Raw genomic sequence first — 12,414 nt, forward strand, 5'->3', positions numbered from 1 at the left:
GTTCCCCCCTGATTAATGGGGTGCCAGCAGCCACGGGCAGGGCTCTGATACCAGTCATATGGGCTCTCTCTCCCCCTGCCCACACTTCCTGAGGAAAAGAGAGCAGGCCGGCCTCATGCATATTTATGTAGAGAGAGAAGTGATTTTGTACTGCATGCCTTCCAAAAAAAATAAATAAGATTTCACCCAAGTCTCAGGCATTTCCCTGAGTGAACTCGGCATGCTTCGGGGAAGAAAATGACACAGACACAGACACACACACACACACCACAGATGCACACATGGCATAATGAAAAACTGAAAACACTTTATATATCACTGATCTGAGCAGAGTGTTCTCACGTCATGGATGACCCAGGAGACACATGAGATATTAAACCCTAGAGCATGGACAGAATTATTTTGAAATTAATCCAGTTCCACCCTATAGCTCTAGGGAAATTAGAACAGATAAGGTCCAAATGCAGCCAGGCACTCAAGGCCTGCCCCACCACCTCCTAATCACTGCTTTTGTCTACAGCATTCCTGACCTCAGACTAAGCTGTTCTCTGTTCCTTGTACAAGCAATCACTTTCTGTGGTATACGCCATAGTGGGGCAGAAGAAAAGCTTTCATCTTAGGGCAATCCCAGTCCTTCTGTTCCAGCTATGGAACCACTTAAAAGCCACTTCAGCTTTCAGTGTCTCGGTGCCCCCATCTCTGTGTGCTAGAATAAACTGACCCAGGCTTCCTCACTGTGTTTGAGCCACATTGGCCATCTAGGTCAGTAAGCAAGCCAAGTTCTTATTTTAAGAGACTCTTCCTGATATTAAAACATCACGTTGGGCCCCACAAATACAGACAATTATTATTTGTCAATTAAAAAATAAAATAGAACTTTCAAAAAGATCACTTTCTCTGTTCTTCAGTTCATTTGGTTGAATGCTACATACCCTTCTAATTCCAGCTTAAATCTTCCCTCCACAGAAAGGCCTCCTTGAACAGCCAAATTGAGGTCAAGTACCCCCTTTCCTCTCCCAGAGCATGCCGTTATGTTTCCTTCCTGGCAGCTTTGTGTTAATTACATTAGTAATTGTGTGATAAGTTGGTTCAAGTCTCCAGTCTTAAGTCTGATTTCCTCATTAGAGGATTGCATCTCTGAGGGAAGGGGTCATGCCGGCACTTTCACTGCTCTGTCCTGATGAGTATTTGGTAAATGAATGAATGAATGAATTGCTGAGTAGTTGAGAGAATTAAATAAAGGATCATATAAAGCACCTGATCTATCTGCAGAGGACTTGCTCACAACGCACTATAATAACTAACATTAATTGACCCTTTTTCTTGTGATAAGCACTCCTCTAAGCATTGTGACATGTACTAATCATTTAGTCTTACATAAATTACATCATTTGGTCTTACAACAACTTGGGGATCCACATCCTTATCTTCTCCGTTTTAGAAACGAGGACAGTGAGAGGAAGGGGAGCATTTACTAATTTGCCCAAGGTTATACAAAGCTAGTAAGTATCGGTAAATTTCAGGAGTTGACCTAGGTAGCCTAGTCCCAAAGGCCACACTTCTAACCACTACTCTCTAGAAAGATCTTAGTTCCATCCCTTCACCTTCTCTCTCAGATATGTTCAGCCTTAGATACCTTGGTTGAAGACTTTGTCTTCCACAAAGCCTTTCCTGATTTGCCAGCCTCACTCTATTACGTCTGAAAACCTACATCCCCCTTTCCCACATCCATGCATAGACACCTAGGGTTATGAAATGCAGCCCTGATATCAGAATATCCTCTACTGCCCTCCCTCTGGATCTTTTATGGGTGGAGGAAACCTCATTTTCTTGCAATGTGAGGACACAGTCCAGAAAATGCTTTCTCCTCTGGGGTCCTACAGGGAGATGTAACCCAGCCCTCAGGACCAAGCCAATTTAACACTCAGAAGCACCCTCTCCTCCTGGAATACCCATCTGACCTCCTTTCTGAGATAGCTACAGGTTAAGAGCCAGAAGAAGGTGTAGAGACCTCACAACCCATCTGCCCACGTATAAACAGGCTGAGGCCCAGGGTTGAGAAGGACAACTCAGGCAACAGGCATGCTGAAGGCACAGCCCAGGCTCTCTCATTTCCACCTGAGTGCCCACCCTCTGCAGCACACTGCCTCCTCTGCCCCGGAGCAGAGCCAGGGGTATAGCAAGCAGACACTGCCAAGGACACAGCTGGAGCTGTGCCGAGCCAAAGCAGGCAGCCTGTCTGTCCATGGGGCGAGGCTGCTTCCTGGGGTGATGAACAGCGCCAATCAGGCAGCACTTAAAGTAATTATAATGTAGATGCATCCGCTCTCCGAAGGCTTCATTCACCAGGGAAATCATGAGAAAGTCATATCTCTGTCTGCCGACCTCCTTGGGACACTCTCAGGGACAGTCCTGCAGCCAGGAAGCTATTGACATGGACCGGAGACTGGCCTCAGCCATCTCAGAATGACAGTGACTAACATCCTTTCTCTCTTTTGCATCATTTCTGTAAAAGGAGCTGTCAGTAGATAAGGGTTCGCATGAGAAAAAATCTTCCTCTTTTCCTGTTTTTTTGTAATAACTTCTCCCCCTACATACACCGTTGGTCATGCCTGCAAGGCATATGGCACTGAGTTCCAACACACCTTCCACTGATTTTAATGTATATCCACACCCCACAGTTCCACTGAAGAATGCAGGTTTAGACCAGCAAGGAAGGGTCCAAGCTGTTCATGATACAGATGGGAAGACTGAGACTCAGGGAGGAGATATGACTTCCCCAAAATTATTACTATTTGTGTCAGGTGGCCTCTACACCAGACCGTTCATATATTATTGCATTTCATCCTGAAAACAACCTGAGGAGAGTCCAACATTATTAAAAGCCAGCTTCACAGGTAAGGAATCCGAGACTAAAAGAGGTTACTCTGTCCACAATTGAGGCACTATATGGGCACAGGATTCATACCCACATCTGCACATTCCACACCCATCTTGCTACTATCCATCATCCCAGAAAGCCCTGACATTATAGATTGGCTTTGGTTTATAGACTAGTGTGTCTATAAACATTTTGATAAGCTAAAAGTTGGTTAAATCCTCTTCTTTTTTATATTCATTCCTAGTGCTATATATGAAAAGAATCCTGTGGTGAATTGCTTTTGTAAAATGAAGAATCATTTAGGAAAATAATCTGTCACTTCCTGATTTATTTCTTTGCTAAGCTGAGCTTTTCACAAACCAGTCTCCTTTGAAGCGAAGCACACCAGCCCTGCTCTGGGCAGATGCACTGCCTACTATTCTGGACAAGATATGATGTTTGAGGATCTGCCACATTCACAGATGCGTGCTTTAGTAAAAAGGAGCTGCAAATGCTTCATAACCTAGAGGGTGCCTTGCTAGGTACCCCAAGACTCCACCATCCTGACAAAGCTGACGGGAACAGAGCTCTATAACTGCACAGAGTCAGATAGCTCCAGATTAGCTTATGGATGGTGACATCTCTTGTGGGGATCTCCTCACTAGGGCATTCAGTATTGGATATGACAAATTCTTTCATGGAGTGCTTGAAAAGAAGGCATGAGAGAAGAGTCAGAGGCAGGTAGAGCATGTCTCACAAGGAATGGAGATGAGCTAGGCACGGGAGCTGTGAAGCAGTAGAAGCCATGGTCACACAGAGGTTAGGAGGCATAGAGAGGTTATTTCCAGGTGGGAGCCAAAGAAGAACAGAGAAAAAGAGGCCCAGATTCATGAATTTAGCAGAGCTACTTGAGGCAGAAGCAATGAGCCAATTGCTGTTACATCCAATCAATAGTGTATCTCCATGAAGCCTGGGACTGTTTCTGATAATACCTGTCCTTGTGTTCCTCAAGGAACAGAAAGGTAAAGGAAGTATGGGAAGCAGAGTTATTGGTGAAAAGAGAGAATTTCAAGGTCACACAGACCTAGCTTCAAATCCTGGGTCTAATACAAACCAGGTACCTGACCCTGGGCTAGTTACCAGCACCTCCTCTGCTTCGGTTTCCTCATCTGAAAAAGGGAGTGATTAGAAGTAATGACCATATCAATTTTTTGAAAATTTTATGTGTAAATATTTATTAAGTACTGGTCACAAAACTTGGCCCATACAGAGTAACTAATATTACTCCTATTTCTACTAAAAATAAATCCTGGCTGGGTGCAGTGGCTCAGCCTGTAATCCCAGCACTTTGGGGGGCCGAGGTGGGCGGATCACGAGGTCAGGAGATTGAGACCACCCTGGCTAACACGGTGAAACCCTATCTCTACTAAAAAATACAAAAAAATTAGCCAGGCGTGGTGGTGGGTGCCTGTAGTCCCAGCTACTTGGGAAGCTAAAGCAGGAGAATGGTGTGAGCCCAGGAGGTGGAGCTTGCTATCAGCTGAGATCACACCACTGCACTTCAGCCTGGGAAACACAGTGAGACTCTGTCTCAAAAAAAATAAAATAAAATAAAATAAATAAATCCCATGAGCTGAACTAAATAGCCAATCATTTGAAATAGAAAAAAACTGAATTAAGGCATTTGGGTAAGCCTCCCATTGTTTCATTTACTCACTTGTTTTATCAATTCACTCCTCAATTATTTATTTGCTTTCTATGCAGTGCCAGGCAATGTTCTAAACAAGACGCAGACAGCATGGGACAAAAAAGACACAATTCTTAAAGACAGACAGATAATACTTACAATGGGTCAAATGGTGGCAAAAATTATACAGAAGGCCAGGCAAAGTGGCTCATGCCTGTAATCCTAGCCCTTTGGGAAGCCAAAGAGGGCAGATCATGAAGTCAGGAGTTTGAGACCAGCCTGGCCAACATGGTGAAACCCCATCTCTACTACAAATACAAAAATTAGCAGGGCGTGGTGGTACAGCCTGTAATCCCAGCTACTCAGGAGGCTGAGGCAGGACAATCTCTTGGACCCACAAGGCAGAGGTTGCAGTGAGCAGAGATTGCACCACTGCACTCCAGCCTGGGAGACAGAGCAAGACTCCATCTCAGAAAAAAAGAAAGAAAGAAAAAACTAGAAAAATTAACGTAATGAAGAACAGACTGTGGTGCATGTGTGTATGATTATGTATGTTGTTTTATTTTTTATTTTATACAGGGTGGTCAGGGATAGCCTTAGGGTGATATATGAAGAAAAACCTGAAGGAACTGGGGGAACAAGCCATGCAAAGACCTGAGGAAAGAACTGTTCAGGAAGAGAGAAAAGAGATGCAAAGGCCCTGAGACAGATGATGATGATGATGATGATGATGATGATGCTAAAAATAATGATATGCTATGGTTTGAATATTTGTCTCCTCTGAAACTCATGTTGAAAGTCAAGCCCCAATGTAATAGTATTGAGAGATACGGCCTTTGAGAGGTGATAGGATCATGAAGATTCTGACCTCATTAATAGGTTAATCCATTCATGGATTAAAGGACCAATGGATTAATGGGTTGTCATGAGAACAGTTAGTTATCACAAGAGTGAATCTGTTATAAAAACTAGGTTGGCTGTCTGTCACGAGTCTCCCTGGTCATGTGATGCCCTGCGCTGCCTCAGGACTCTGCAGACAGTTCCCATCAGCAAGAAGGCCCTCACCAGATGCAGCCCTCCTACCTTGGACTTCACAGTCTGCAGAACTGTAAGAAATAAATTTATTTTCTCCACAAACTACCTGGTCTCAGCTATTCAGTTATAGCAACAGAAAACAGACTAAGACAGAATGGAACAATAACATTGCTATCCTACATCTGTGTAGTATGTTACACTTACAAAAAGCATTCACCTTCATAATTGTTCCTCCCATGTTCTTGTGAAACTGGAATCTTCATTTTACCAATGTGACAACCAAGGCTTGGAGCAGGGTTTCTCAGGCTTGATTTGATAGATATTTTGAGCTGGGTAATTATTTGCTTGGGCGGGGGGGCAGTCCTGTGCATTGTAGAATGTTAAGCAGCATCCCTGGCCTAACCCGTCGCTAGTCATGACAAAAAAAAAAATGTCTTCAAACATTGCTAAAAGTCTCCAGTGAAAGGTGTGTGTGTGTGTCTGTATGATAGAGAGAGAGAGAGAGAGAGAGAGAGAGAGAGAGGAAATCACCCCCATCCTAGTTGAAAGTGACTAGTCCAAGATTTCAAAATGTTAAAATTAGTGAGTAGGTAAGGAGATAAGATTAGAATCTGACCCATATTCCCTAGTCAGGAAAGTTTAAGACCATCACCCTTTCCATAGCATGAGGAGTTTTCCGAAGTTGCCTGTGTATATTAATACTGGAAGGTGTCATGTAGTTTATGGGGGTGGGGTGGAGGAGAGTGAGACGAGGAGACATAGTGGGGCTATCATCTCCATTTTCCAGTCACTGGCCTCTACTTCAGTATGGAACAGCAGCTAAGGGAGCAAGATGCCTGTCTCCTCACTGCTGTGTTGTTGCTGGATGCCGAGGAAACGTCGTAGCTGGGAACTCTTCAGAAACCAAGCTCCTGTCCTGCCAAAGATGTTAACCACCCAGGATGGCTTCTAGCCAAGTTACAGGGTATTTTTGTCCTCAGCATTCATTCCACGGATGAGAAAGCATGCATAGATGAGAATAAACAACTTGTTTAAGGTACTACAGTTTTTAAATGTGGAGAAGAAAGGGCACTCAATAAACGTCTGACTTGGAAATGCCAAGGAATAATGATTCTATGGGCTACTGACTGTAAAAGCATCCACATTTTGAGAGTCCCATGGGAGCCAGGTACCCGTGGGAATTATCTATTCGCAGGCAGGTCGGTGGCCTCTCTAACCATGCTCAGTGGGCAGCACTACATCTGCGTGAGCATCAGTGAATGCCCTTTCCCTGAAGCCTGGAGTCTGAGAATGGCCGTCCAGTCTCACCAGGCTTTCATAATTCTAGTGTCCCCTCCTGTCCCCACCTGGGACATGGGTAGAAGGTCCTGTCTGCCAGACATCCTAACCTCCCAGATAGGAAACTCCTACATCCTGAACAATGTCTTATAAAAGGACATAAAAAAGGTGAGGATTGTAAGCTGTAGAGAAAGAAAACAACGGCACTTAAAAGTGCTCAGGAGACAGGATCAGGAGAGCTGCTGTCTATCCCACTCCCCACTAGGCAGCAAATTAGTCCCTTCCAGTCAGGGATATATTCATTCATTTGCCCATTCACCCATTCATTTTAAACATATTTAGCAATCTCCTACGACGAGTCAAGACCAAGGCATGGGCTGGAACATGGATAGAAAGGAACTCCTTCAGAAGTGGTGTGGTTGAAACGTTAAGATGGCATTGACTAGAAACTTAGAATGTCTATATCAGAGCCACCACTCCCCACAAACGCTGCATCCCCCATACACCCAGTATTAACTTGCTGTGTAACTTCAGATACCTCTCTCCCCTCTCTGGGTCTCTGTTGAATGAAATGAATATTTCAGACGACATGTCAATAATAGCTTCCATTTCTTGAGTCAAAACACTGTGCTATTTTATATATATATATATGATTTCCTTAATTCTTACAAGAATCCTGCAAAACAAGTAATCCCATTTTAGAGGTGAGGAGGTTGAATCTCAAAGGCATTAGTAAGGTGAAACTGGACCCAGGTGTGTCTGGTTCAAGAGTTGGGCGTCTTAACCACTTTATCCTCTGCTGTCAAAGTTCTCAAAGGTCTCTTGGTCTCTGATCTGCTGCCAGCCTCTGTCTGGCTGGTAACACAAAACTCAAGGAGTTGAAAGAGAGTGGTATCCTTTCCTAGACTGATCTGTGCATCCCTACCCTTATACTAATGGACAGTGAAGATATACACCTTCTAGAAAGTCTTAAAGATCCTCAGGCCTCCCGCTCTTGCTACACAAAATAGGAAGTGAATCCATTGTTCCTGTGTACTCTGGGTTCCCACTGCTCAGATCATAAAGGTTGTCTCAATTTCTCCTTCCTCTGGGAGAAGATGTGAGTTCCAAGCCCTCTGGAGGGAAGGAGGATTTAGGTTAAGGAACTTAATCAGGTGGTGTTCCTGATGAAGTAGAGAGAGCAGCCCTTCCAAAGCAGTTGCTACCACTCAGCTCCTGCTAAGTGCTGGAAGGCACAAGAATGGGCCTAAGGTTTTGAGCTCCTTCAATCACCAAGTGAGGCAGAAATGTGAATTTCTATGTGAAATTTTCCAATTTATATATATTAACAACTGAATTCAAAAATATACCCTGTAGGCAAGCAAAAACAAAACAAAACAAAACAAACAAAACATTATGTAGGGGCTAAATTCTGCCTGTGAGTTTCCATAGTACAATCTCTATTCTCTGCTCTCCTTAGTATCCTCCCTTCTGAGTTGCAACTCTATGTCCAAATCGCTCCTTCTCAGTTTGGCCCTAACTGTTTACCACCTTTGCAAAAATTCATTCCCCCATTTTCCAATGGCTTTTCATGTCACTCACAGGATGAGTCAATGTCCCTTTCTATTAGGCTCTACATGACTTTCTTTCCACTGCTCCTATAACCCAATTTATTCTAGTGCTCTCTCTCTCAATGCTACTCCTCCCTATTCCTCTAGTGCTCCAATCACACTGGTGCCACGGGACCTTTATACCTGGTGTTCCCTCTGCCCAAAAAGCTGTTTCCTCAAATATTCAAATGGCTTGCTTCTTCATCTCCTGTAGATCAGTTTTCACTTGTTATCTGATCATTAAGACCTTTCCTGAGGGCCCTAATTCCCTCCTTTGTTTTCTTTCTCCCCCATTGCAATTATTATCATTCATTATTATATATCTAATATATACATATATTTTGTTCATTTGCTTATAGTCTTTCTGTGCTAGAAAGAAACTGTTATAGAAATTGACTTGCATATATCTTATTTATTGCTTTATGTTCAGTGCCTTAAATAGTTCCTGACACACAGTAGGTACGTAATTAAAGCTTGTTGAATTAATGAATGAAAAATAGATGAATAAATGTTACCTTATTTAACAAGTGTGTATGGAAACATCCCAACAAACAGATATTGAGCCAAACATGTATCAAGAACTTTAAAACACTCAGACCATTTGACCCAATAATTCCACTCCTGGGAATACACCCGGAGGAAATAATACAGAATGGTGAAAATGAATTTAAGACTAAAAATGGTTGTTGCTGTTGAATACAAAATAGCAAAAAAAAAAAAAGCTGCTAAAATGTCCATCAATAAATACATTATGAAGCAGTCATGACATAGAATTATGTGCATGTTGAAATACTTATTGTATAATATTAAATAAAAATGCAAGATAAAAAACAATAATTTTTCACTTTCAATATATAAAAGGGAAAAGGCAGAAAAAATTAGTAAAAAGTTACTGTGGCTATTCAATGGGGCATACAAAAAATTGCTAATTTATACTTTTCTTTAGTTTCAAGTGTTCACCAATAAGCATGCATAACTTTTATAATTAAGAAATATTAGAAAAAATAAGGACTGATCATACTTGTGGTAGTAGTGATGACTTTAGCTCTACAGTAGATAAAGATATCAAATCCAGAGGCAGGCTGTTTCTTTGTAAGAGGCATTGAGGTTGAGCTGTCCTGGACTTTCTTTGTCAGTCAGTTCCCCACTGGGTGATTTCCAGCCATTTCAAGGGAGCCCAGGACAGGAGGTACAAAGTCCCCTGACTGCTGGGAAACTGCTTCAGCTCTGATCAATAAGAGAACAGTCTCTTCAGCCCCTGACATTTACCAAACCTCCTTCAACCTCATCTGTCACTGTGCGGTGTACTGCCTTGCCAGCCACAGTCTAATCAAGTCAGAATGTGCAAGGGTCCCCAGAGATAAAGAGAAGGGGGGGGCTCTGAGGGAGTAGGGAGAAAGGAGAGACAGGGAGATGGAAAAGAATCATGAGGGAGGAGGGGAAGAGCAAATGTTCAGAGCATGCCCGTTTGTTTTGCTATCATGGCAATTAATGCTGGGAAGTGACATTTTAAGGGGCTCTAGTGACAGCTTTGGTGACATTCCTGTTTGTGATTCCATGACAAATCTCTGTCTATATCTTATTTTAGAGAGTGTAGAGACAGCTCAGAGGACGGCTATCAGGGGATGCCAAGCTCCTGTCTGTTGGAGGCACTGCTGCCGCCTGCTTTGCGGAGCCTAGGCATTTAGACACCAGGGCCAAACGTCCAAGAGGAGGCACCAGCTAAGAAACCAAAGCAAAAAAGCTGCAGAGGCAGGGTCTGGTCTGGGATGGCCTTGTGAACTCCACCATGTGGTACAATTAATTGGAGCAAAAAACGAATGCTCTGCCATTCTACAAGTGACATTTGGTTTGTCAATCAGTGGCGAAGAAAAAAAAAAAAAAGAAAACTCAATTCTGAATACTTTCCAGGCTGGCTAGTTCTAAGGAGCCTATTTTCAAACACAGATATTGCCTCCTTGTTTTCTAAGAAGTCCTAAGATGAAAATTAAATAGAAATAAATTAAGCTCAAATTTTACAAGCTGAGAATTAGAAGAGATTACTTAAATTGTGTCTGATCTCTCCCCATGCTATACCATTTTGACAAATGTCTACCTAGTCTTGTTTGAATACTTCCAAAGAATAGTTCATGATCTTTCAGATTAAGAGGGGGAGAGCAATGTAGATATAACAAGTTGTTTACCAAATAATATTCAGGATGTCACAGGGATAAATACAGTGTGGCAAAACAAAGAGAGTACTGAACTTGAACTTAAGGAATGTGGGTATAAAGTACAACTGCACCATCAAACCCTCTGTATTTCATGGATGAGTGACTTAATGTCTCAGAGCTGGAACAAGGTTCTGTGTCTCTCAAAAGGGTTCAATAACACATAGTTTATCATATAATGTTTATGAAGCCATTCTATAAATGTTAAAGTGCTGTATAAAATAAAGCAGCTATTACCGTTTTATACCCTTCTAAATTGTGACCTTTTAGGGAAAGACTATTCCCTATTTTGCTATGTATGTCTACATTAAACAGTCTCCAGCACACAGTGGGTGATGGTAAACATTTGTTAAAGAAATAAATGAATATGAATGAATGAACAAATGAACGGTGAGGAAGAGGTGTACCCAAAGAGAAGATTCAGGAAGTAAATGCAATCCTGTCTCCCCCTGTGGCTGTGGAGATGGCTAATGAAGGAACAGAGGACACAGGACAGAACTATGAGCCTTCAGGACTTTTAAAATGCAAAATTCAAACAGCACTGGGAACAGGGAGAGGAGAGAGGCAACATGGAGAGGAAAGAGGCAGTTTGGTATAAGGACGTCAAGGCACTTTGATGCTAAGAAAGTCATTTCCGGCTGGGCGTGGTGGCTCATGCCTGTAATCCCAGCACTCTGGGATGCTGAGGTGGTTGGATCATGAGGTGAGAGATCACCCTGGCCAACATGGTGAAACCCCGTCTCTACTAAAAATACAAAAATTAGCTGGGTGTGGTGGCACACACCTGTAATCCCAGCTACTGATGAGGCTGAGGCAGGAGAATTGCTTGAACTTGGGAGGCAGAGATTGCAATGAGCCAAGATGGCGCTACTACACACTCCAGCCTGGTGACACAGCCAGATTCAGTCTCAAAAAAAAAAAAGAAGAAAAACAAAAGTAAAAAGAGAAAGACAAGAAAATCATTTCCAAATTTTTCTTCTTTTCATCCTGGAGGACCTATCTTTCAAAAATAATCCTACATGCAACCACTTTAAAGCAGTCTTGCTTTTGTTAAAACAATTCTGCCCATTCTGCCTTCCCCTTGCCTTGCATGTGCTCCTGGCAGCACCCTCAAGGCACTGTCAAATGGGAGCTGCTGTTAGTAAGGGAGTTCCCCAGGCTCTCTGAAAACTGGCACCTGGGGCCTCAGAACAGAGTATGGCTTAAAGATGGGCAGTAATTCCCATGCAGGGAGCAGAGGGCAGGGTGTTGTTGTTGTTGTTGTTGTTTTTCTTTTCCCCAGGGAAGATAGAGCATCCTACAGAAATAAGATAAGATCTGAGGCACAAGGCACAAGAAAAGGCAGGTTGAGCACATTTCATAAGAGCAAATGTGGAAATGATGGGCCCAGTGGCCTATAGGGTTGGGTAAAAGACACAAGTGACTGGTCATAGAAATGGCAGGGGTAAGACCTAAAACCCTCATGTGGGCCTTGCCTGGCTCAGGTACCATTTCCAGTTCCTCCACCAACCCCTTAAACTGAAGCCTCTTGAATTATCTTCATCCTTCAGATCTCTGGGAAAGAAACGTCTACTGCAAGCCACCTCAGATCCTGTTGTCATGCACCTGTTCCCACTGTGGCCTCTGGCACTTTATTAGCTTCTCTAAGAAAGAGGTTTTTAAACTTCAGGTTATGACCCTCTCTCAAACTGCAAAATCAATTCAGTGGCTCCATCAGCATTACAAAAATGCCATCAAAAGAATAGAAGCTATCAG

The 12,414-nt window shown here is 42.9% G+C and overlaps 1 protein-coding gene across 4 annotated transcripts in view; it reads right to left on the reverse strand.

Moving 5' to 3' along the window:
* Positions 1–12,414, reverse strand: part of ASTN2 (astrotactin 2) — a 1,014,740-nt gene that overhangs the window by 768,110 nt on the left and 234,216 nt on the right. The window lies entirely within an intron of this gene.

Source organism: Nomascus leucogenys, chromosome 8 (assembly GCF_006542625.1).
Source record: "Nomascus leucogenys isolate Asia chromosome 8, Asia_NLE_v1, whole genome shotgun sequence".
NCBI classification, from domain to species: Eukaryota; Metazoa; Chordata; class Mammalia; order Primates; family Hylobatidae; genus Nomascus; species Nomascus leucogenys.